At 37.7% G+C, this 26,030-nt stretch overlaps 1 protein-coding gene and 1 pseudogene across 3 annotated transcripts in view; one reads left to right on the top strand and one right to left on the bottom strand.

The window, feature by feature from the left end:
* The window catches only part of SLC44A5 (solute carrier family 44 member 5), a 311,252-nt gene that overhangs the window by 179,033 nt on the left and 106,189 nt on the right, over window positions 1–26,030 (bottom strand). The window lies entirely within an intron of this gene.
* Window positions 17,725–26,030, top strand: part of LOC311617451 — a 29,176-nt pseudogene continuing 20,870 nt past the window's right edge. The window contains exon 1 of the transcript in view: window positions 17,725–17,800. The product of the transcript in view is annotated as an uncharacterized misc_RNA (transcript). The remainder of the gene's footprint in view (window positions 17,801–26,030) is intronic.

The raw sequence follows: 26,030 nt of genomic DNA, 5'->3' as shown, positions 1-26,030 counted from the left end.
CTGCTAAGAAATTCAAGCTGAACTTATAGGTGATGCAGAACTACTGAAGAGTTTTGATCTGGGAGAAGCATACAATATAGACTGATCACTATGATAATAGTATTGATAATGGATCTGAGGGAGTCAGAACGGGAGGTTTGGAGGACAATTAGAAGGCTATTGCAATAGTCCAATGAAGAGATTCTGAGGGCTTGAACCTATTTATATTAAAAATGGAGATAAGCTTGAGAGATGGTCAGGAAGGCAAAATAAGAAGAGGTTATTGACTGGGAAGATGCAAAAATGAAAGAAGAAGAATCAAGGAGAATAGTTAATTTTTCAAAAATTAGGAAAGAAAATATCCATTTCATGTTGTTGAGCTTATTTGTTTAAATTATATTCACTTCTATTATTCTGTGATCTTAGCAAAGGAAGAGACTATGTTATTTACTTTGCATTTCCAGGGGCTAGTCCAATGCCTTCATAAAGTGTGCACTCAGTAAGTATATGAGGAATTAATAAGAAAAAGCAAGGGACTGGTGGAAATGATGTTTGGTATTGAACTGAATGAGTCTAAAGATGCCTGAAGAATTTCCAAATAGAAATTTCCAGTTGAAAATAATATAAAGCTCAGGAAAGAGGTCCAAGTGAAAGAGAATTAGACACCATCAGAATAGTTGAAGTTATGAGAATGGATAAGCTCAGAAAGTGAAATATTTTAACTAAGGAGAGTGTCTTGGGGATGTCACTCAAAAGTTTCACTTCATTTAACCCAAGGATTAAGGACATCCATTCTTGCACACACTTTTTTAAAGAAGAAACTTAGTAGTTTTCAGAAGTTATGTGACTTAACGGAGTAACATAACCAGCAACCAAGCCCAGGTGTTTGATTTTAGATATATTTTTATTGATTTCAGAGAAAGAGATAGAAATATCAATAATGAAATAGAATCATTAATTTGTTGCTTCCTGCACAACCCACACTGAGGATCAAGCCCGCAACCTGGACATGTGCCCTGACCAGGAATCGAACTGTGACCTCCGGGTTCCTAAGTCAATGCTCAACCACTGAGCCATGCCAGCTGGGCTAGGTTTTTTATTGTAAATGTGCTTCTACACCTACATGTCACATTATCACACACCATCATTAGAACATACAATGCATGTGGCAGGGGCAACAGTCATGGTCAGTGAGGTGCCTGGGACCTTTTCAATGTTCAACCAATGTCACAATAATTGTAACTTAAAAGCATTCTTATATACAATCAGAGCCCAAGAATTGTGCTTAAAATCAAAAAGTATAAATAGAAAATAATTCTTGGGAGAGTTGATTTTATAACTGGATTATTCAGGTAGCAGGTGTTCTTGAGAAGAAGAGCAACTACATTAAAATTAACAGCTCTATATGCATAGAACACACTACACCAATGGGTCTCCCTGAATATACTTTCACTGTGCTGTTCTCTCCATATGAATGAGCCCTGCTGCAGCAGCTCTGAGCACTTGCTCTTGAACTCTGGCACTATGGTCACAAATGGAGTTTGTAACATTATGATAATGAGAAGCCATTTTTTAAAAGAGATCATTATTAAGTTGCTCTGCCTTAATTTGGGATTGCCTTCCTATTTCCGCCCAACTTTATTTGGAATGAGCTTCGGTTTCTAACCTATTAGCAGGAACAGAAGCTCCGGGTGATTAACACAATAAATATATTCACAAAACATAAATGCAGCTTTTGGGAATTTAAACATCTGCTCTGAAAACAAAACTTTTACAAACACAGAGTCATGGGCAAAATAAAACCTTTCTTCAAATACTTTTCTATTTATGGAACTGAAAGATTTGAAACACAAATAATGGTCTTTTTCCAAATCCAGTGTGCAGATTGAAGCTAGTTCATGTGTGATGTTGGTCAACTGTATGAACCTTTAGATACCTGCAGGGCGCTTGCATGGTCCTTTGCACTGCTTAAGATAAAATTGCTAAATGGGGCTAAATCCGAGATTACAGTTATAATAAGATCTAGAAATTAAATATCCAAATTTTCTATTGGTTTTATTATTTTTATTGCCAATATTCTTACAATAGAAATAACCTCATGTCAATATTTAATAAATCTTTGCCTAATTTATATTTTCTACCCTAGAAATGCAAGACAGAAAAGGAAACCACTTATATTCACTGCCTTCTATTTCAGTAATTTCAGCCAAAAATTTGCATGGTGTTTTCATTCCTAGAGAAATTCATATATATATATAAATATATATATATATAATTTTTTTGGTCTAACAAAATTATATACGTTTCAGGTATACAATTCTATGATACATCATATGTATATTGTATTATGTGTTCACCATCCAAAGTCCGGTCTTCTTCCATCACCATTTCCACCCTTTTACCCTCTTCTACCTTTTTCTCACTATCCTTTAAAATCAGTCTGACATCCTTGGAAATTACCTGAAATATGGGAAGAATTTTGCAGAAATTTATCACCACAACATTTTTAAAAAGCAAACTAATGTCCAAGAATAAAAGAATGATTACATAAAGGCTGATAAATCAATTAAATAAAATATCATGTGCCCTTTAGTAGGATGGTTACATAGATTATAGAGCTGAGTGAAAAATGTTGTTAGCATAATAAGTCTTCACATAAATCAAAAGAAATCCATTCTGTGTTTTAATTGAATCCACAGATAATTGAGCTGCACACTATTATAAATCATGTTTGAAAATAGATTCAAAATTGTTCCCTGAGAGTTTTCATTTCTGACAGTGTTTACCTGCACTCTTCTCTCCAAAAGACAATATTATTAAAGTTACCTCCTTCATGTATATTATTTATTTTGAATCCTCATAAAATCCAAAGAGTTAAATCATATTATTAGTTCACTAGTGGTCCGGTGCACAAAATTGATATGTGGAGGGGGGTTCCCTCAGCCCAGCTTGCACCCTCTCCAATCTGGAACCCCTTAGGGGATGTCCAAATGCTGGTTAAGGCCCCATCCCTGTGGGTGATCAGCTGCCACAGAGGCTTCAGATCAGACCCTGCTTCTCTCTCTGGGCCTCACCAGTAGCCTGGGGAAGCTGCTGATCAGCCCCGCCTCTCTCTCTTTCCGAGAGGTCAGCAGTTCAGCCTGCTCGCCATTCCCCACCCACCCGAGCCTGCTGCATTTGCAGCCTGGCATTTAGTTGTCTTTTTGGTCATTTTGGACATTCTGGATCCTGGCTCTTTGTATAGATTAAAGTAGTTATTCATAAGAGTCAGTTAACTCCAAGATAATAGGTGTATTTAATTGCCTTTGGGAATCCCATTCCTACAAGTCAGCCAGTAATCAAGTTTTACTTGCTACAGTGACTAAATGCCTCCTTTGCTAGCAAGAGGAAACAAAAGTCCTCAATACGCCGGGACCGGTTTGGCTCAGTGGATAGAGCGTCGGCCTGCGGACTGAAAGGTCCGGGTTCGATTCCGGTCAAGGGCATGTACCTTGGTTGCGGGCACACACATCGACGTTTCTAACTCTCTGTCCCTCTCTGTGTAAAATCAATAAAATATATTAAAAAAAAAAAAAAAAAAAAAAAAAAAAAAAAGTCCTCAATACGTAGACCAGTCCAGACCAGTATTGACCAAAAGAAATATAATGTAAGCCATCTGTGATTTTAAGATGTCTAGTAACTGCACTAAAAATGTTAAAGATAAAATTACAAAAACAATTTTTGCTAAGTCTTTGAAGTATAGCCTTTGTTTTGTATTTACAGCTCACTTGATTCAGATTAACTACATTTTAGGTGCTTAACGCCCACATAAGGCCAGTGACTACTATCTTGGACAGCGCATTTGAAGACAGTGATTGTGAGACAATGTTGAAAATACTATGTAAGATAAATTACGACATAATAAACATTGTTCTGTAGCATATGTGCCACTTAAAACTGTAATACCATCTATATAATTCAGAATAGATTCTACTCTAGAAAGATAAGAGCTTTTGATAACAACCAAGCTTTCAAATCAGTCCTCAGAATAGACTTTTTAAAAAATTGAATGAGGTCCACAAGTGAAACTAAAGTTTCATTTTAAAAAACAAAATCAGAGGGTTGTATTTTATAACATTTAAAAAAAAAAATACCTAAAGATGGAAGAGAATGGGCAAAACAAGTGAGTGTACAGTTGTACCCCTCTGCATGTTTCTCACCTGCTGCCACAGCTAAAATTAGACATCCAGGTTTAAAACAATCTTCCCGTAAAAGGTAGTTTATGTTATAAGAACTCTTCTGGAGCATAACAAGAGAATTTATAGTCTCATGAGGGCAACTACAGCAAAGTAAACAGGCATCAAAATTATCATGTAGTGTGATGACTGCCAAAGTATAGATGGTGTGGTGGAAGTACAGAGAAGGGGCTGAAAGCCAGATAGGAGGGTTGTGTGATGGGGTCAGCTCCCTAGAGAAAGAGAAACCTAAACTAAACCGATACCTGGGTCAGTGTTAGCCTGGTGAAATGAGTTTAAAGCAGAGGAAACAGGATATTGCAATGCCCGTGGTGAGAGAAGCATGGCAAGTCAAAGAACTGGGAGAATTAAGAGTAGGTGGTGGCAGGTGGAGAAATGAGGGTGGAGAGTAAAGGGCAGGTTCCTGAGGCTTCTTATAAATAAGGACTTAATCTTGAGAACAATGGAGACCTATTAAAGGTTTTGAGTGACTGTTTCTGCCTCTTACCCTTTTGCAGTTTCTGGTTCCCTAATTCCTCGAAAACTTTAGGATTAAAGCATTTTAGAAAGTCTCCAGGGGAGCCAAAACCGGTTTGGCTCAATGGATAGAGTGTTGGCTTGGGGACTGAAAGGTCCCGGGTTCAATTCCGGTCAAGGGCATGTACCTTGGTTGCGGGCATATCCCCAGTAGGGGTTGTGCAAGAGGCAGCTGATCGATGACTCTCTCTCATAGATGTTTCTATCTCTCTCCCTTCTTCTCTGTACAAAATCAATAAAATATGTTTTTTTAAAAAAGAAAAAAGAAAGTCTTCAGGGGAAAAGACAAAAGTACAACAAAGTGGGGAGGGAAGGCTCATTCAAATTCATTCACTGAATTTAGAAAGTGTTTTCTTGGTTATTCCTAGAAGATCCCTTTTTCCCATTTGTATGGCCTGGCTATGGTTTCGTTAGAGTTGCATAAAATTAATGGCTTCTAACATCTCATTACAGGGCAAGTGTAAGGGCACCTTTCTCATCATTGCCTGACTCTCTGCTTTCAAGGGGATCCCCAGGATGAAAATGTTTCTGAGAGATGGACTGTTGTTCTATTTGAGAACTTCCTTTCAACATGGGGAAATTGCTTCAACCCCCCCCCCCTCCCTCTATCTAACACACACACACACACACACACACACACACACACCATGAACTAAAGCAAAACAAGGGCAAAAAGAAGGAAGGGAGGAATGGCATCAGCAGCTTTCAGAATCACTGCCTGTGCAAGACCATATGCTTTGTCTCCCAGTGATGGACAGAACAGAATCCCCAGTCCAGCCATCTTCCTTTTGAAAATGTGCAAACATAGCAAATGCCTCTCTTTCAGAGATTTTTGGTTTTCCTTTTCTAATTTATTCAAGGTACTTCTCCAACCTGTCATTTCACCACCCTCTGTTATTAATTTTCTTCTTTTGACGGTCTTAGCAACTTTTTCTCAGTTCAGTTTCTAAACTCTTCAAGTCATTGCTTAAGGCCATTTACTTTTATTCTATCCTCAGGGAAAATCAAACAAAAGCTAGTTAGCAGCTGCTGTCTAAAAATTCTGCACATTCTGTTTTTTTAAATCTTTTATTTATTGATTTTTAGACAGAGGTAAGAAAGGAAAAAGAGAGAGAAAAACATCTATGTGTGTTTCACTTATTTATTTATGCATTCATTGGTTGATTCTTATATATACCCTGACCAGAAATTGAACCCACAACCTTGATGTTGTTGGGATGATCTGATCCTCTAACCAACTGAGCTACCTTCTTAAGAACCATAACCATAAGCCACTGAGCCCTTCCTCTCTCTCTCTCTCTCTCTCTCTCTCTCTCTCTCTCTCTCTCTCTCTCTCTCTCTCTCTCTCTCTCTCTCTCTCTCCTCTCTCTCTCTCCTATTTGTAATACCACTTTCTAAACATTTTTATTTTCCAGCTCTCAATCTTTTTGCGGCATGCCCTGGAAAATCCTCTCAAGTTCTTTACACCATCCCCGCTGAGTGGGGTTTTTAAAGATGAAACACCACATTCTAGTAGGGCTCTGGCTATTTAGGATAGTAGAACACATATCCCTGGGTTTTAAAAAATAGTGAAATCCAACATGATGCCAAAGAGCTGAATAATGAGCCTTACTAGGCGTTTATTCTTCCTATACCCATGCCACTCAAACAAGAACAAGGAAGAAACCTAGAATAAAAGGGCTTAGTGGTAAAATTAAGGTACCTCCAGGGTGAGCCATGCAGGAGGAAGTTTGCCAACACCTGTCTGTAGTTCATTTCTGACTCAGTCATGAGTACCAACTTAATTCATTCTTCTGAGAAGAAAGCCAAGGTATTTTAAATGCAGAGCTGTTTAGTCTTGCTACTCATTCTGCAAAGTTAATAACATTTTTGAGGGTTTATTAATCTTAACAAGCCTAGAAAAAAAAAACACATTTTCATGTTCTTGCTCTCCAACTATCATCTTCACAGTTTATTTTTACATAAATAATTGGTTATGGCTCAAAATAAAAAAGCTTTGACAATTATCAAGCAGGCTAAGAATTTTTTTAGCTTGTTCTGGAATGTGAGATATCCGCACCCTGGATGCCTGGAGACCATGTGTTACCTTATGATAACATTCTACTCACTTCTTTCTAGGCTCATAAAATACAAGTTTTTCATCTAACAGCTGAAATGATTGTGTTCTGTTTAGATAATATTCCCTTGCTGAAAGGTTAGTCTCAATGGAATTTTTCTGATTCAAGTATAAATGCAGACTAAGATTAGTGTCTCTAGCAACCTGGGTGTCCTCAAAAGTATTGCATCCCTGACATCTTATGACAAGTTCTGTAATGCTTCGCAGATCACTGTGTCCTCTATATAAAAATCTTTCCCTTCACAGGCTAACAAGTGGCAAGCCTTCATTCCTATGCACATTATAATTTTTTTTGTGGCATGCACTAAAGACTTCTGACTGGCTATAAAATTATTTTATGTTCCTAGTATTCCTAGTCCTCAAGTAAAAATACTAGCTGTAATTCAATGATGACAATGTGGTATTATTTATAAAGCATTCCAACTGTATTTTCCAGTTTTAGAATGCCATCAGAACTTCCTGATTGAATTATAGTCAATCATTCAGGTGGTATCCTTTTCTCTGACTGAATATTACTCAACTCGCCCTAGGCATGTGGCTCAGTTGGTTGAGTGTCATCCCATGCACTGCAAGGTTGCCAATTCGATTTTTGGTGGGCACATGCCCAGGTTGTGGGTTCAGTCCCTAGTTGGGGTGCATATGAGAGGCAACAGATCAATGTTTCTCTCTCTCTCCCTCTCCCTTCCTCTCTCTAAAATCAATAAGAAGATATTTTTCTAAAAATTACTCACAAGCATTTTCCCCAAAATCTCCAGGGGCTACATGTAAGTTCCAAAGGGAGTAACATTTTGCATAATCTTTCAAAAACTTCATCAGGGACATTCAAGAGCTAAGAATTAGATAAAACTATTAAAATAAATGCTGGTTAAAAATGTAAAAACAAACAGCAAATATGATGAAAATGTATTGGTAATTTTCTAAAGAGAAAAGATGATGTCTGAAAACATAATTCACTTTCACTATCTGGTTTCCAAACCAAATTCCTAAATTGATTACATGGATTTAGATTAATAGTGTCAAACATTTGTTGGTGAGGCAGAAGGGGGAATGAGATTTTTGCTTATTTCTTTATTGGGGAGGGTGTTTTGTTTTGTGCTGTTGCTTAAAACATTTATCTATATGCCCCAAGAAAAATCTATTTATTCATAGATGTTTAATTATCCTCATTCATGGCTTCAAAACATCTCAGTGTTTACATTCAAGAGACAATAATTTTACAGATGACTTTCTTCACTGTTTCCAGCATCTCTGATTCTAGCACATAATCAAACATCTTACTTTACAAGTTCTTTCCTTGGTTCTTGCCTTATTTATTTCACATGCATTCCCCATAATTTTATAAATTACCTTTTTTAAAATAATAAGTTAATATTTTCCTGTGCAGTAGCTTTTTCAGACTGTGTCCAGTGGCATTAAGTCCAGCCACACTGGCAGTGAAATATTTAATACTAAATAATGTAACCTGTCTTCTAAGTACAAGCCCTCTGGTTCTGCACTAGAACTGAGTCGTACAGAGAGTCCGGATATTTTAATCCTGATTGATTATGTACACAACATGTAGACGTGAATTTGTTTTATGGCTGTAACTCGGACTCTGTCTTTCTGTAGACTTATTTTGTTTCTTCAAAACTATGCTAATAAAATGTGAGCAGAGTTGCTGCTTCATTGAATATTTAACATTTCTTCATTAAATCAGTTTACTGTCAATAGATTTTATTCTAGGATCTGAGGAGAGGAAGATGGCAACAATTTGCTAGCTAGAAAAGGCAACCTCTAACAATACATAATTTTATTTCATTATCATACATTCTTCATCTTCTACCATTTCCTAGGCACTTATTGTTGATAATAAATTTGTGCAATCTAGACCTACTAGATGCATTTTGCATTTTATTATTAAAGAAACTCATTTAAGGAGGAACCAAGATGGCTGCACAGGTAAACACCTAACCTCAGCTGCACACAAAAATTTCAATACAACTAAAATACAAAACGGACATTACCCAGAACTACAGGAAAGTTGACTGACTGGAAATTCTACAACAAGAAGGAAAGAGAAAACAGGAAGGAAAATCAGAGGACCTGTAAAAGCTTAAGGTATGGAGACACATTGCGTGCGCGGAGAGGACGGAGCCGAAGAGAAGGGGGAGGCTGAGTGCCTGGCTGGCGTTCCCTAGCGGGAAGGAGATAAAAGCTCTGGATTGTGCCAAACCCCAGACCTGACAGTGCTGAACCCCAGTTCTAGGCCAGACCCTGGGGACCCAGGCTCATATAGAGGGAGCCTGGGCTGTGAGGCGGAATATCAGGGGAGCGGCAAAAGGCAGAGTCCCCAGAGGTGTGCACATTGCACACAGAGGATGGACTGTTGACTCTGCTGCTAGATTGCCCTAGCGGGAAGGAGACAAAAGCTCCAAACTGTGCTGAGCCCCAGTTCCGACTGCTCTGAACCCCAATTCTAAGCCAGACCCCGGGGACCCAGGCTCATAGAGAGGGAACCTCGGCTGTAAGGCAGAAACCCGGGATAGCGGCAAAAGGAAGTCCTGGAGGCGCATGCAGAGAACAGACAGTTGGCTGTGCCGCAGGATTGCCCTGGCCAGAAGAAGACAAAAGCTCCAGACTGCTCTGAACCCCACTTCCAATCCCACTTCCAACTGAACTGAACTCCAGTTCCTGGCTCATTGGGGGAGAGCCTAGACTGTTTGGTAGCAGGCAAAACTTGAGGGCACCTCACTCTCAGAGGTGCTTGCAGCGAGTACCAAAGGACCCTGAGGAACACTGAAACTCAGGAGCTGCATAGGGCGGGGCTGACAGAAGCCAAGGCTGTAGGCTCCACCCTGAAACTACGCCCCATCCAAGCTGAACACAGAGACTTTTAAGGCTACCAACTCAGGGAAGCTGCGAAAATGCCGAGACAAGGAAATAGATCACAAACGAAAGAAATGGAGGACAAAAAGCGACTGGACATAGAGTTCAAAACCACACTTATAAGGTTTTTCAAGAATTTCCTAGAAAAGGTCGATAAGACCTATGAGGATATGAAAAGGGATCAACTAGAAATAATAAAGAATCAACAAGAAATAATAAGGGATCAACAAGAAATAAAGAATACATTGTCTGAAATAAAAAATATTATACGGAGTCCTAAAACCAGAATGGAAGATCGCAAGAATCAAGTCAAAGATTTGGAACATAAAGAGCCAGAAGACACTCCTCTGCAGAAGCAAGAAGACAAGAGAATCCAGAAAGTTAAAGATAATGTAAGAAACCTCTGGGACAACTTCAAGCGAACCAACATCAGAATTATGGGGGGTCCCAGAAGATGAGAGAGAGCAAGATATCAAAAACATACTGAAAGAAATAGTGACAGAAAACTTCCCCCACCTGGTAAAAGAATTAGACTTACAAGTCCAGGAAGCACACAGAACTCCAAACAAAAGGAATCCAAAGAAGACCACACCAAGACAAATCATAATTAAAATTCCAAGAGCAAAAGACAAAGAGAGAATATTAAAAGCAGCAAGAGAAAAGCAGGTAGTTACCTATAAAGGAGCACTTAGATGATTGTCTGCTGATTTCTCAACAGAAACTATGCAGGCCAGACGGGAATGGCAAGAAATATTCAAGGTGATAAATAGCAAGAACCTACAGCCAAAAATAATCTTCCCAGCAAAGCTATCACTCAGAATCAAAGGCCAGATAAAGAGCTTCACAAAAAAAAAAAAAAAAAAAAAAAAAAAAGCTAAAGGAGTTCATCACCGCCAAACCAGAATTATATGAATTGCTGAATGGGGATCTTATGGAAGAGAAAGTAAATAAAGATAAAAACTATGAACAACAAATACGTAACTATCAACAAGTGAATCTAAAAACCAAGGAAATTAAAAAAAAAACAAAAACTGATGAACAATATTAACTGTTGAATATAATAGAATCAGAGGTATGAAAGGGGAGTGAATTCTCAGGGAAAGAGGGAGAGGGGGGTGTGGAAAGAGACTGAACATAAACTGTGCACCTATGGATGAGGACAATGGGGGGTGGGGAAAGGGCAGAAGGTGGGGTGGGAACCTGGTGGAGGGGAGAAATGGGGGGGGGGGAGAGGAACATTTGTAATAATATGAACAATAAAGATTTATTTAAAAAATAAATAAATAAATAAATAAATAGAAACTCATTTAACAGAGAGTGTATAATAAAGCTAAATTAACATGACCCAGGATAATTATCTTAGTACATACATCCATCTATTAGAACACATTATTTCTAATCTTATAATGCTAATCCTTTCAAATAGACAGCAAAATGCTAATATTCTGGAACATTATTTATTCTGACTTTAACATTTTCTAGATCATTAATCAGCAAACTGGGATTATTTTCATTCATAAAATCAGGTCATATAGGTCAGTGGCTAATCTTGATGGTAAGACATTTATGTATAACTTCTGACTAGAATGATTTGTTTTGTTATTGCCAATTAGTAGGCCAACTAAGTCAAAAATTTATTTTCTGGGCCAAGGATTATGTGGCTCAAGCATATTTTCAAAATGGCAATACAAGAGAGAAGCAATATCAATGTAATTTTATACCTATATTCCTCTTATTTAAATACACTTTTAACCCATAATTTTAGTGAGTTGTCTTAAAAAAAAAAACAAAAAAAAAAACCAAAACAAAACAAAAAAAAACCAGAAACTTGGCTTTACATTAACCTTGTGGCAAACAATTTAACTCTTGCTTTCATATAATTTGGTTTATAAGGCATCCCTTAGTAAATGGAGTTTTCAAATAATTCTGAATTCTTCAAAAGTGCCACTTTACTAAGACAGTTCTACTATCTCCTAAGAGATTTTCAGCAATTCAACTGCCTGCATAAAATACTCAATGGCATAAAATAGAGATGCAGTGCATCACCCTGAATTATGCAGAAAGCTACATTAAGAGACTGAATTGTGTGTCCTTTCCTACTTGCCCTCCATGTCATCTAGGAAAGAACCCCTCATAAAGCAAAACAACACTAAGAGTGATTATTTTATGCCTCATCTCTTAAATAGTCACAGCTCAGCAAGAAGGCACATGAAGAGTGGCTTTTATTTCCTCTGTCTAGGTGCCCTTCCAGTATCACTTGAGAAGACCTTTCAAAAGACAAATAACATCCACAATAGCAGACTTATTTCAGAAGAGGGGAAGGCACCTGATGAGGAAGGTATTAAATAGAGATTTCCACAGATGAGATTTCAAACGATCTTGAGCTTTGCCACTGGTCTTGCGAAGGACCGCCTCTCCAACACCAAGGACATTAGCTTAAACTCTTCTGAAAAAATATCATCTCATTGACTACTCAGAAAGATCTCTTTTCTTTCAATAATTTCAATTTTATGTTTGCTTATTCTTCTAGAATGCCACTCTACCAATCCTCCTCCTAAAATGTCACTTATATCCTATCCTCCTTTCAGCAGCTTTGCCAGCTCCCTTTCATTACTGTCCCCCACTATTTTCACTGCCATTCTGTTATCTAGTTCTCACTTGGAATACTCAGCCAGCCAGCCCCAAATTTTTCAGAGACTATGAAGATGGAAACGGAGGATTAGAAATTAGGGCTCAAAAGCTATGGGCTCTAGGCTCTAATCAGAGAGTCATTATCATATATGAATGAAGAGAGCTGAGAGAGATTAAATATCTTGAGCCAAATTCCAACCTTACCACTCACTAGCTGTGTGAGGATAAGGAGCTTATTTAACCCATTTGGGCTTTCACCAATAAAATGGGGATAAAAACTATATATACCTCATTGAGGCAATACATGGAAAGCATTTAGATTCCAGGCGGCAGCAGCTTTCTACCAGAAAGGGGAGGAGCCTAAAGGGGACTGTGGGAGAAAGGCTCTTCCTTTCCATCTGGCTGCAGCCATCAGTAAACCAAGGGTATTTACAAGTACATCCAGGAGCTATGGAGGAAGAAGCAGTCGGATGTAATGAGCTGCCTTCACAGGGTACGCTGCTGACCGTACCATCAGCTCTCTGTGCTCCACAGGGCCCACCTCCAGCCCCACCCGCAAACAAAGTGCACAGGCTGGGATACAAGGTTATGTCATACTAGAGGCTTGGTGCATGAATTTGTGCATAGGTGGGGTACGGACAGCCGGGATGAGGGGCCATAAGTTGTTGGCATGCCAGCCCCGCCCCCATTTGGGAATGGACCAGTTGGAGGTGGCCTCACACCCTGGTCAAACTCCCAATCAAAATCCTGGTGGAGGGGACAATTTGCAAATTGGCCTTTTATTATATAAGATATCGGATTCATGTGAGCCTGGGTGGCTGCAAATGCCCTGTTCCTAAGGGTGCAAAGGCAAGCCTGTCCATCACGGTGTTAACCACTAGAGTTTGGAGCTAGCAGGATGCCACTGTAGGGCCCTGAGAGTCCTGAATTCTTATTGAGTTGGTGAAAATTCTATATAAAAATTATTTGAGGTTAATCCACATTGATCTATTCCATAAGGCTATCAGAAGAAATCCTGACATGCAGTGGATCACCAAACCAGTCCACAAGCATAGGGAGATGGAGGGCTGACATCTGCAGCCACAAGAGCTATAGCCTTGGGAAGGGCCACAAGTCCCCAATACTATTGGTGGTTCTCACCTTGCACCTTGGAGAAGGCACAATAGCTCTACTGATACCACTAATATAAGTAATGTTTATAAAATTCTTTTCTAATAAACAATTTAGGACAGTCACAGAAGAAAGCATTTAGATGCACATTCAATATCCAATGCGTTGAATACATGCTGGATTGTGAGTATGAGAAACATAGAGTTAATTTTGTGTCATTATTTATTAACTAGAGGCCCGGTGCATAAAATTCATACACTGGAGAGGGGTCCCTCAGCCTGGCCTGCCCCCTCTCACAGTCCAGAAGCCCTCAGGGGCAAGAGGTGACCCAGCAATCAAGGGAAGGTGATGCCCCATCACACCTCTGCTGCTGCCACTGCTGGCAGTGCAAGCCTCAGCTGGCCCTGGTTACCTGAGCCTGGGGCTGGCCCTGGGAAGCTGGGCAGCCAACATCTAAGGCTTGCCTGTACCTTGGGCCAGCCCTGGGAAGCTGGGGGACTGAGGGGACTGCCATCTTTGAGGGCATGGCAGTCAATTAGTATATTCCCTCCTTATTGCCTATGGGCACTGCCACCATCTTTGCGACAGTGTGAGGGTCAATTAGCATATTCCCTCTTTATTAGATAAGATTACTGTATTTTCCACATGAACAACTGTAAACCTACTTTTGCCCCATCCTGTACACACACACACACACACACACAATTATAATGCTTATGGCAACAATGTCTCATGTTTCCCTCTACTAGTCTGAAAATGAAAATATTAAATTGGATCTCTCTAAAATTTCTTCTGGTCTAAAAATATCAAGAGTGAGTATAATACAAATCCTTCTTCTTTAACTCTAAGACTTTCATAGCAATCTACTCTTCAATTTGCATTGAGGATGACAATGTAAGGTCATAAGAAAAACATATGGCCTTAAGAATCTTAAAACCTTTTGTTTTAAAGAGTAAAAATAAAAGTTTCATTTCCCTTTCTTCAGATATATATTCTTTTCCTCCAATTACTTGATTTGATTTCAGGAAAATATGAAACAATCAAAAATTCATTTATGGGACAAATGGTATAATATACTGAGAAATGGTATAGACTCATGTGAATGTAAGTTTACTATCTATATAATTTGACAATTAAAAAATAACATTTATGGTGAAAATATAATAAATTATTTGTATTCAAATTCAATTAATATTTACTGAGCATCTTCTCCTTGCTGGGCATAAAAATAAATTAGAGAACCATGGCTGGTGTGGCTCAGTTGGTTGAAGCTTCATCCCAAATATGGAAAGGTAGTGAGTTTAATTTCCAGTCAAGCAGCCAATCCATGTATCTCTCTCACATCAATGTTATTCTCGCTCTTATGCTCTTTTTTTCTGTTCCTCTCTCTAAAATGAATAAAAAGCATATCCTCTGGTGAGGATAATTAAATAAATAAAAGAAACCTTTAATATAAACATTTAGAAGAGGGGAAAGGAGAGATGAAATAAATGGCTTCTACCTCAGGAGAGAGGGAAAGCTGTGCTGGCCAGCCTGCCTGCAGAAATAGTGTGCTACCTCAGAGGGAGGTTAATCGGCTGAATTTATGAGATAAAGAGGCTCTCTAGATGTGATTTCAAAAGGGTCAAGATTTGGTCCTAAAATTAGTACACAATTTAAAATTAAAATGATTGTTGTTATTATCAACATCCTAAACTTCAAAAAAAGCTTAAAGACATCTTATTCCTTTAACTCACAAATTATCTAATAGCACTTAGGATAACTTAGTAAAAATCTTCATAAGGATTTTTCATAAAGTAAAACAATATGAAGCAAATATACCAAGATTCAGAAATTATAAGAAAGAGCTGAATGGGGACATATATAAGATGCTAGAACCAAAAGTTACTAAATGTTGAAGATTAAACTCTTGTCTTTTCTAAGAGAAAAAATAAATAATATTTTATTTAAATAGTCTTATTTATATATTTTTTCAAAATAAGGATATGTAAATACAAGTTGAGTTTGTTATTATAAAAATAAGAAATAAGGATATTGAGCTAGATGCCTCTAAGGAATCTTCTAATTCTAAAATTATATAAATTGCTTTGTCTAGTAATAAAATAGTAATATGAAAATGCTGAAACATTTTGTGGTATTACCTCCACAAAAGAAACCTTAAATGGTTCTACTCAAGACAGCAAAATACCTGCTGCTAAGAGAATAAAAAAATTTGACATATCTCTCTGATAGACAAGAAAATGATTTCACATTTAAGTTTAAATAAGTTTTCAAGATAATTTGTGCTTGAAAAAAAATGCAGGATAGGTGTGTGAGTGTGTAGAAAGTATTATGCTAGACAACCAATATTTATTTTCATCTTTTTAATAAAAATAAGCAAAGCTTAATAAGGCTGAATTCAATAGAAATAAAGCCTATTTTTATACCTTTCCTATTAATTTGCCAAAACATGGAGGGGGAAGTCACACATAAATGAGTTATCTTGGAAAAAGGTAGCTTTTGACTTTAGAGTCAATTAGTCTTCTTGAACAGCAGAAGCTCTTTAACTGTCAAATGAAACTGTCACTTTCTGTTCAGAATCCTACTGCTCTTGAGGTATCATTGCATATTAACAATATACCCAGGGAGGCCTTAACTACTTGATTCTTTATGCTTCCCAAATATAACATAGAAATTAGACATTGGTGGATTTAGGCTATGTGGAGGCTTATTTTCTATATGGACAGAGTCAATACATTATGTGGGAAAAGTGTGCAGTGTCACAAGTACTACAACAGTAGGATTCTGGACATCTAGGGTTCTGTTCCAGCCCTGATAGCAGGATCATTCATTCTGTCATCAAATATTAATTGGTATATTTGTCACCAAATATTAATTGGTATATTTGCTTCATATCAAATAATAACCTTAAACACCTACTATATGCCCCTGTTCCTATGACTTCTTAAATCCCCAAGTGGTGAGGATAGGGAAAAGATAGAGACTAAATAAACCCACAATTATAAATTGTGACACCAGAGGAAGAGACAATGTATAATGAGAAGGAATAACCGGAAGAAGGACTTTGATGGAGTAGTCAGATGATGGCCTTTTAGAAGTGGTGATACATGGCTGAAACTTGAAGTATTAGGAAGAAACCAGCTAAGCAAATAGGGCAAGAAAAATAATTCTAGGCAGAAGAAACCACATGTGCACTTGCCCTGAAGCAAGATGGAGTTTGGCACTTTCAAAGAATTTGAAAAAGTGGGAGTCACACATACTGCATTGAAAAGGATGCCTGAGACTAATTAATTACCTAGGGCCTCAAGATACAATCCACATGAGCTATCTACAGAATTGATTCTGATGTCAATGGATTATAAACACTTCTATGAGACTTTGGGGGACAAGGTACTCTATTCATTTTTTGCTAAGTCTAAATAAAAGGAACAAACTGAGCAATTGTTCTATGAATTTAGAAAGGACTATTCAAATTGTTTGGATTTTTTAAAAGTCACTCTCATGTCTCATATTTAATCCTCAAAAGATTCATACCTATTCAATTATGCACTGAGATGCTGGCAGTACCCAGAAATACATGAACTTTTACCCTTTCCTTTAGAATGAAATTATTTATTTCTCTAAGACAAATTCTTCCATGTAATAATGAGATGCATTTGACACTTCCTGGTAATTACAGCACTAATTTATATGTTCTGTGGTGAAATGATCTGATGACTTACATACAACTTGCTAGAAAATGTATGTAATTAAATCTGATATCTAGGATAGCGGACTGAGACCAGTTCTAAAGCTATGAGAGCTGTTCTCCAGTCCAAAATTAAAATAGCCTTCATTAGTGAAAATAAACCCAGGATTTATTCTATGAAATTCGAGAGTAGAATAACAATCAACAAAAATTCATGTGTGTGAGAAAGAGATGGGTCAGGGAGATTTAGTGGCCTGAAAATAAAGATTCTCAAAATTCCTGTTCCATAACTCTTGCCTTACTGACTAAAGTATGTTTACATCAGAACAGTTGGATGAAAAAGAGAAACATTCAGCTCCCAGAAGTCCTGTCATTTGTACTCACAACATAACTATGGGCTACAGAATGCTAGGGATACAGCTAGGTTGTTAATTTGTCTGTTTTTAAGACGGGGTTTTTTTTATGTTGTTTTGTGTGTGTGTGTGTGTGTGTGTGTGTGTGTGTTTTAAGCCCTTGAAAAAAAAAAAAAGAAGCAGCATTAAAAAGGGTAATCTTTGTTTTGGCAGGTAGAAACTTCAAACAGAATGGCCTGTGTCAACAGTCTTGATCACATCTCCTTTGTGAAGGAGCCAATGGATGATGGACAAATGGAGTACATTGGCAAGTCAAGAAAACAAAAGATAATGGGGAAAAATTGTCAAAGAAGCTGACATAAAATAAGTAGATTTTTATATTCAAGGAAAAATGTTTAAGAACCAATTAACTTAAGTCCCCAACTTTTTAAACAGTAAATTTACTCATTCTTAATAAGCAAGACATATCATCTATAACTAGTAAAGAAGGAATATGAATTATTTACTTGGCTCCTTGTGCACCAATACAGATGAAAAATTAAGGAAAGAATAAGAGGCCACACATGTTAGAACAAACCTTCCTCCCTCTCAGTTTCCATTTTTTTCTCTTTGCTCTTCAACACTCCTGACCCGTCCACTCCATCATTCCAGTACATGTTCCCAATAGGCCAAAGGCAGAGGACAGATGACAGGATGAAACAGTGACAAATACTAAGAACTGACATGTATATTTTCAAAAACATTTGAGAAAGTATTGTTACTGACATAGGAGTATATTTATAAGGACTAACTAATGTGATAGTTTTAAACACAGCAACCTATTTTGGTGAAACTGTACATGCAATTTGATCAACAATAATGGCCCTTCACAATTATTTGAATAAAGTCCTTTTTTGTTTGCTTGTTTAAGCTGCATTGCATTAAATTTCTGATTTTTGAAGTGAAAATAATCTATAATAATAAAAATTTAATATGCAAATTGACCAAATGGCCGAACAGCAGAATGACCGTCTGGACACACTGATGCCAGGACAGCCAGGGCAGGAGTGCGGGTGGGTGGGGGTGCTATCACCCCACAATCGGCCCTGCAGAGGGAAGCCCGGGCCACTGGCCAGCAGGGCAATCGATCAAGGGGAAGGAGGGGTGGTGGCAGATGCAGGCAGTGCCAGGCCAAGGTGAGGGCAGGGGGTGGGGGGGCTTACTGCCAGCAGCTGGAGAGAAGCTGGTGCCAGCAGCTGGGGGAAGGAAGGCCTACCCTTTGATGAATTTCATGCATCAGGCCTCTAGTAATACATAGAATACCAGAGGATTTTAAGCCTTTGTCTATGTTTGGACAAATTTACTCCCATAATTAACCCTGAATGGTATTTATTTTATTTTATTTTATTTTACTTTTAAAATAAAATAAAAGGAAGGGAGAGCAGTACTTAGAAACAATGAGAGAGAACATCAATCAGCTGCCTCCTGCACACCCACTACTGGGGATTTGCCCACAACCAAGGTACATGCCCTTGACCAGAATTGAACCTGGAACCCTTCAGTCTGCAGGCGGACACTCTATCCACTGAGCCAAACTGGCTAGGGCCTGAATGGTATTTAAACTTTACTTGTCCAACCCAATTGTCAAAAAGGACAAAGGTATAATGATATTCCAGTTAGTACATAAGCACTATCAACATATATGCCTCTAGCAATAGGTAGAATGGGGTGTGTAAAAACATTATGCATGAACTGCAAATAAAACATTAATAGTAATTTCTTTTAGTTCAAATAACATAAACAAAATGCTCATTCAAATTTGTGCTGGGAGCATAGAAAAGAAAATCAATTCTACGTGGGGTGGTCAGGGAGAAACATCTTCTTTTTTATAAAAAATATGTCTTTATTGATTTAAAAGGAAAAGAGAGGGAGAAATAGAAAAATCATAGATGAAAGATTCATTAATCTTAATCGGCTGCTTTCTGCACACCCCCATCGGGGATCGAGTCCACAACTCGGGAATGTGCCCTGACCAGGAATCGAACTGTAACCTCCTGGTTCATAGGTCGATGCTCAACCACTGAGCCACACCAGCTAGGCAGGATGAGCCCTACCCTTTCCTCTTATTCTTTAAAAGTAAATCTTGTTTGGCTCGGTGGATAGAGCGTCGGCCTGCAGAATGAAAGGTCCCAGGTTCGATTCTGGTCAAGGGCATGTACTTTGGTTAAGGGCATATCCCCAGTGGAGGGTGTGCAGGAGGCAGCTGATCGATGTCTCTCTCTCATCGATATTTCTAACTCTCTATCCCTCTCACTTCCTCTCTGTAAAAAAATCAATAGAAATATATATATTTTAAAAAGTAAGTCCTTTTATCTGAACAATCATAGTAACCCCATTCTCCTTTCCAGGAGGTGGTTTAATTAGGGCACCAGAGCCTAATCCTGGTAAAGGAGCTGTGAGAGGAAGTCTGCTAGGGCTTCTGGGGAAGATTTCCCCACCGTGAAACACAGACACATGGGAAAGGACATATCTTTTTCAGCAGGACATTGTTATCACTGGTTGTGATGCTATTTTGCAACCACAAAATAAATTCGGTTGAGGTCAAAACTGATAATCCGAGGATCAGAGTTTTCAAATGGCAAGAATCTGGGTTCTCAATGGTGTCAATGATGTGAATAACCAACCCTGGAAACTCTAGGTTCCATAGTACATCTCCATATTAAGTCATGTGAGTTGGGGATTTCCTATTACTTGAAGATAAAAATGAGTATGAATTTGGTATGCAGAAGTGAAGTAGCAAAACAGGTATAAGAAAGAAGATGTATAAAGTTTAAAAAATAGTGGAAAAGAACAACTCAATTGGATAAAAATAAGTAAGTTTTTACTTATTCATTTTTTTTTGTATATTTGTTATTGTCAATAGTATTACAGATGTCTCCCATTGACCACTCCCCCTTTACTCCCTCCACCCAGCCCTTTATTGCTAAGTTTTCCTCAAAAGCATACACAGCTCTTCTTTGAAAATGTGTAGTTTAGGGTGTTAACAGAATTTAACAAACTTATGCACATGTGCATGCATATACACATGCGCACACACACACACACACACACACACAGTGTTAGTTAGGTTTTCAGTAATACCACAGGGTCTGAAGGAAAATATCAGGTTGTATGGGAATAAATGTTGCTTATTTCTAAAGACAAGTGATTTTGTCTTAAAAAGATAAATAGTTCCAATACATTTTTATGATTATGACATGCGATAGTCAGAAGGTAGAATATGGAGTTTTCACTTCTTCCATTTTTTACTCTGCCCTTTGTTTTATTTGTTGGTACCCTGAGAAACACCAGATTTTATTTTAGTGACTTCACAGTGTTCAAAACTTTAAAGAGCCTGTAGCTGACTGGACACAATGGATGTGCTACCTGCTTTCATGAAAACTGGATGGACCAGGCTCGAGGTTCATCTCTCATGATGAGATTTTCGGCCTGCTTTGCTCTTTTGCCTCATCCCTCAAGTATCACATGTCAAAACACCACAGTAAGGAGGTTGGCCTGCCCAGTCAAGTTTTTTTCCCTTGGAATGCACATCATGTGTAACATTTCAAAGGTCATTCTCTAGACTGTGTGATTTTAAATTATAACCACTGAAAAATGAAATGAAAGCATCTAGCCTGTCTCAACCTTAGTAACATAACAAAAACATGTCCCGAAAATGTACAGAAAGCTTTGTTCAAGGCATTTATTGGGGTCCACTATTTGCCAAGTGGCTGCCACAGTATATGGCACAAAGAAGGCACGCAATAAAAGTTAGTTCAATAAAAAAAAGTTTATAAAAATGAAAAGGAAACAGTTCCTTACTACAGAGAAATTACAATCTAACAAGGGAATCATACATAGATATAACTATCAGACAAGGTGATAAATTCTGTAAAGAAAATACTAAGTGCTAAGAAATAAAGAAGTTATTAAATGCATTGACTAATGAAGGCTTAGGCATAAAGGCTATAATAGAGATGTATTGCAGGAACAGGATTAGAACTAGGAAATAGTGGTGTTCCCAATCTGGGAAAGTATTAAAAACGGTGTAATTAACTATTATTTTTATCTATCGGCACCTTTTCCTCCTTCTTTTGGTAACAAATCCCACCTCCACCCTGCCTGACCAGAGTGTCAATATGTCAAAAAGACTAGGTCAAATGGATGAGTCATGCTACCCATCCATTTGGGCACAGTGGCTTGGATGACGGATGGGTCAATGTACAAAGTTGGAATGATCAAAACCCTTCCCTAGGACTTTTCTACTTGTAACTGACAAAGTAGTACCCTTTACTATATGGCTACAAATATTTTCATATATAAGCCCTGAAATGACAAAGACTTTGGCCCTATCAGATGAAGAGGCCTGTGTGCAGTAGAAGCAAATAAAGACAAAACGCAAAGAAATGGAAGAAGTATTATCAAAAAATATATACCTAGTAATACAGCCTCAAAACACATTATACAACAACTGACAGAATTGTAAGATTACATGATAAATCAGCAACCAAATGTAGCTATCAGAGAGAAACACATATTAACCACAAGAGTACAGTAATTAGATTTACAACATAGTGATCAGCCACAAGAGACACCAAAAAACAATGCAATAGTTCTTTAAAATCCTGAGGCAAAAAAAAAACAAAAAACTTTAAAAAATAATTTTTAAATACATTTTTATTGATTTTAAAGAGAAGAAGGAAGAGGGAAAGAAATATCAATGATAAGAAAGAATCACTGCCGAAACCAGTTTGGCTCAGTGGATAGAGCATCGGCCTGAGGACTGAAAGGTCCCGGGTTTGATTCCGGTCAAGGGCATGTACTTTGGATGTGGGCACATCCCCAGTAGGGGGTGTACAGGAGGCAGCTGGTCGATGATTCTCTCTCATCGATGTTTCTAACTCTCTATCCCTCTCTCTTCCTCTCTGTAAAAAATCAATAAAATATGTTAAAAAAAAAAAAAAGAAAAGAAAAGAAAAGAAAAGGAAAGGAAAGAAAAGAAAAGAAAAGGAAAGGAAAGGAAAGGAAAGGAAAGGAAAGGAAAGGAAAGGAAAGAAAAGAAAAGAAAAGAAAAGAAAAGAAAAGAAAAGAAAAGAAAAGAAAAGAAAAGAAAAGAAAAGAAAAGAAAGAAGAGTAAAGAAAGAATCACTGATCGGCTGCCTCATGCATGCCCTTAACTGGGGATTGAGCCCACAACCTGGGCATGTAAGGGCGTCGAACCATGACCTCCTGGTTCATAGGTCAATGTTCAACCACTGAGCCATGCTGGCCAGATTAGCTTTTAATGAAAAAAATGTCTACAAGCTAAACTGCCATCCTGACATTTTTAGGTATGTAATGACAAACAATATAAAGTAAGCCATCCACAGGTAAAATAATTACCTGAGAATATACTTTATGTAATTATATACAGTATATAAAACTTTATATACATGAGTTTTATGTTATATTTTTAAGATCTGCATAGAAAAATAGAGTATTATTCTACTGTATTAAATCTCTATTTCTTTAAAATAATAGCAATTTTCAGATTTGATGCTAACATTTGCACGTTAGTACCATTATTTTTTCCTTCAGTCTTCAAAAATATTTTCTACTTTAATAATACAATCAATCCATGCTTTTCCACGCAAAGGGGTTAAAGTCAGACATGCTCAGTGGGAGAAAGTACATATTATTATCAAAATCATATTCTTTAGATCAGCAGGCATGTAAATTTCCCATAAAATGAATTTAATCTAGTTACAAATATGGACTGTTTTCAAGATGAGAGAATATTCATAGTTCTACAAATACACTTCCTCTCTCAAATGACAAAATTATATGCAGTGCATTGAAAGTCAGCTTTTACAATCAGCAAATATAATCAAAATAGATTTGCCTAGTGTTTTGAATATTTGTCAATACATTTTATATACTCAAAAACACAGGAGCTTTTAGCTGCAGCTAGGTAGTTTTTACTATTCTACCCCTCTTTCTGTTTAAATAATGGCAGGAATGTTTTTAAATACTTTTTCAGTTCAAGTAAACACACTCAATCCTTTGTCAAATGTATGGGTTTGGTCAATATAAATATGCTTTAAAAATCATTATCCAGTTGGTAGAGAATATCTAGCTATTCGTCAAACCATTGCCCTTTCTTCCTGGGTACACAGGTATTTAAGGGCAAAGGGGGCCAAATATACGGTGAAGGAAGATGAGTTGACTTTGGATGATGGACACACAATGCAATAAACAGATCATATGTGATAAAAGTGTACATTTGAAACATATAAAAAAAAAAAACCCTATTAACCAATATCACCCCAATAAATGTAATTAAAAAGATAAAAATAATGGATGTCAAGATAATCAAATGATAGTGTAGAACACAGTCCCTCTAGCCCTGAGTTCCCCCAATACCAACATACAAATATCAAACACCATTGGGAGCCCGCATTGCTATTATGTGAGCAAGAAACATATTTCTACTATGTTAAACCATGACAATTCTGATGAGGAAAAACACACACACACACACACACACACTAAAATATGTCATTGGCTTTGTAGCAAGGCAGTGGATAATAGAGAATTAATGTCAGAGCCTAGAAAGATGGAGGCTCTGGTAATAGTGGTAAAAAGTATTGCCTGCAAAAATCTGCAAGTTAAATCAGGTGCACACTGAACGTGCAGCCCTGCCCAGCCAGATTGTACTTCCAAGTCCCTCTTGCAATTACCATAGGTCGTGTGGCTAACTCGCCAGAACAGGAGCAAAAGTGATCTCTGCCATCACTCACTCCCTCTTCACATCCTTTCTGCACTTGTTACATGCCACATATAGTCGTGGTAGCTATATGTTTAAGATGGAGGACACACCAAAGGGAAGGCACCTAGGTGTCCTGGTTACTGCTTGGAGGACAGTCAACCCTATCAGTTAAAAATATCAGAGTTTTTGGGGTTTTTTTACTTTGTATGAAAAAGAAGCATTACACATTTTAGACCGTTTGTTACTGCAGATACCTTAACTGATAAAACACTCTGGGGAATTTGTAAAAATGAAGTGAATCATTTCTGCTCATCAATGCAATTATAGGTAAAACTGGGGGGAAAAAACTGGTAACGAACCTTGAAAACATCAAATTAGTAAACATTTCATTTCAAAGTCATTATGGTGCATACAAGGTTAAAAGCTCTACTTTTTATGAGTTGTAGTATTGACTTGAACAAAAATAAATATGTCATCTTGGGGCCTCTTTGTTCTCCTATATAAAGTGGGAGGACCTACCCTACTTTGTAGAATTGTTATGACAATATTATAACATATACAACATGCTTAGGGCAACACTGAGCATTAAGTAAAGTGCCCAGTTGATTCGCTTTCCCATCCTCTATTAATTTCAAAGTATTAAATGAACCATATTTTGTATTAGTGTATAAGATAACTCTTGAGAAAAGTTACTTTGGTAAAAGATTCCAATCATTGACTCCAATGAACATCAATAACACTATACGAATACTACAGAGATTCACAGAATGGCAGAGGGACAAAGAGCCGCTTTTCCCACCAGGTCTCAGTGAAGTCTCTTGGGCCATTATTTACCTCTTATCTCTCCATTCCTCTGCCCTTCAATCTCATTTCATCCTCCCTTGCCAAGCACTGAAAGCCCATAGGCAGTAACAAACAGATGGATCAGATATTTCTTTGTCGGCTGAGATTGTTACTAGGTTCCCCAACATGCACAAAACTAAAGATACCAGATCTTGCTCTCTTTTCGAATTAATCCCACACTATTAGAGTGAGCTTTTTGTCAGGCCTAACTGATAATAATAGCAATACTATCATGTTTGCTAAGCATTCTATAAAGTTCAAAGCACTTTCAAAACCATTTTCTGATTGTAATGAAGGGAACATTATCAAGGAATACCCACTAGAAGTAAATCCTTGCAGTCACGAGTCTCATGAGCCAAGGAGAGATGATGGTGGTTTTGTTAGTCCCCGGTAAGCTGCCACAGCACACCAAAGACGGCAGAAATAGAAGCAGTTTACAGTCCAGATTCTTACACGGCGGGTTCTTGCTGAAAAACTGTTCTTCTGATGAATTGTCTGAATCAAAAGCTTCAGGCATAGAGAAATGACAGATGCCAATGAATAATGCCAAAGCCAAATGCTTAATAAAACAGCATCCAAGAGCAAAATAATTAACTTCCGTTGTTCCTTTAAAAGGCCTGCTTTCTCCTTAGCACGCAAGTGCTGAAAAGGCATATAATAAGCCCAAGTTGCACACACAAAGTTGATCATTTAGATACAATAAGAATAAAATTGCTAAGTCCTTTGTGATGCAACAAGGAGTAAGATAGATTCAAGTCTTAAAAGCAAGTGTGAAAAGTCAGTACATGGTATCCAGTGAAATACCAACAATACTTTTTATTAGCAACAGCAACGGAGGAGAGGCAGCAATTTTGATACACCAAATAAACGGCCAAATTGTATACTACCCCTCCCCCAGCCCACACCCATGGAGCTTCTCTGGATACAC

The sequence above is a fragment of the Pipistrellus hanaki genome (genome assembly GCF_964339955.1).
Source record: "Pipistrellus hanaki genome assembly, chromosome: 2".
NCBI classification, from domain to species: domain Eukaryota; kingdom Metazoa; phylum Chordata; class Mammalia; order Chiroptera; family Vespertilionidae; genus Pipistrellus; species Pipistrellus hanaki.
Note: the sequence above shows the minus strand (reverse complement) of the source record. Positions and strands in the feature narration are given on the sequence as shown.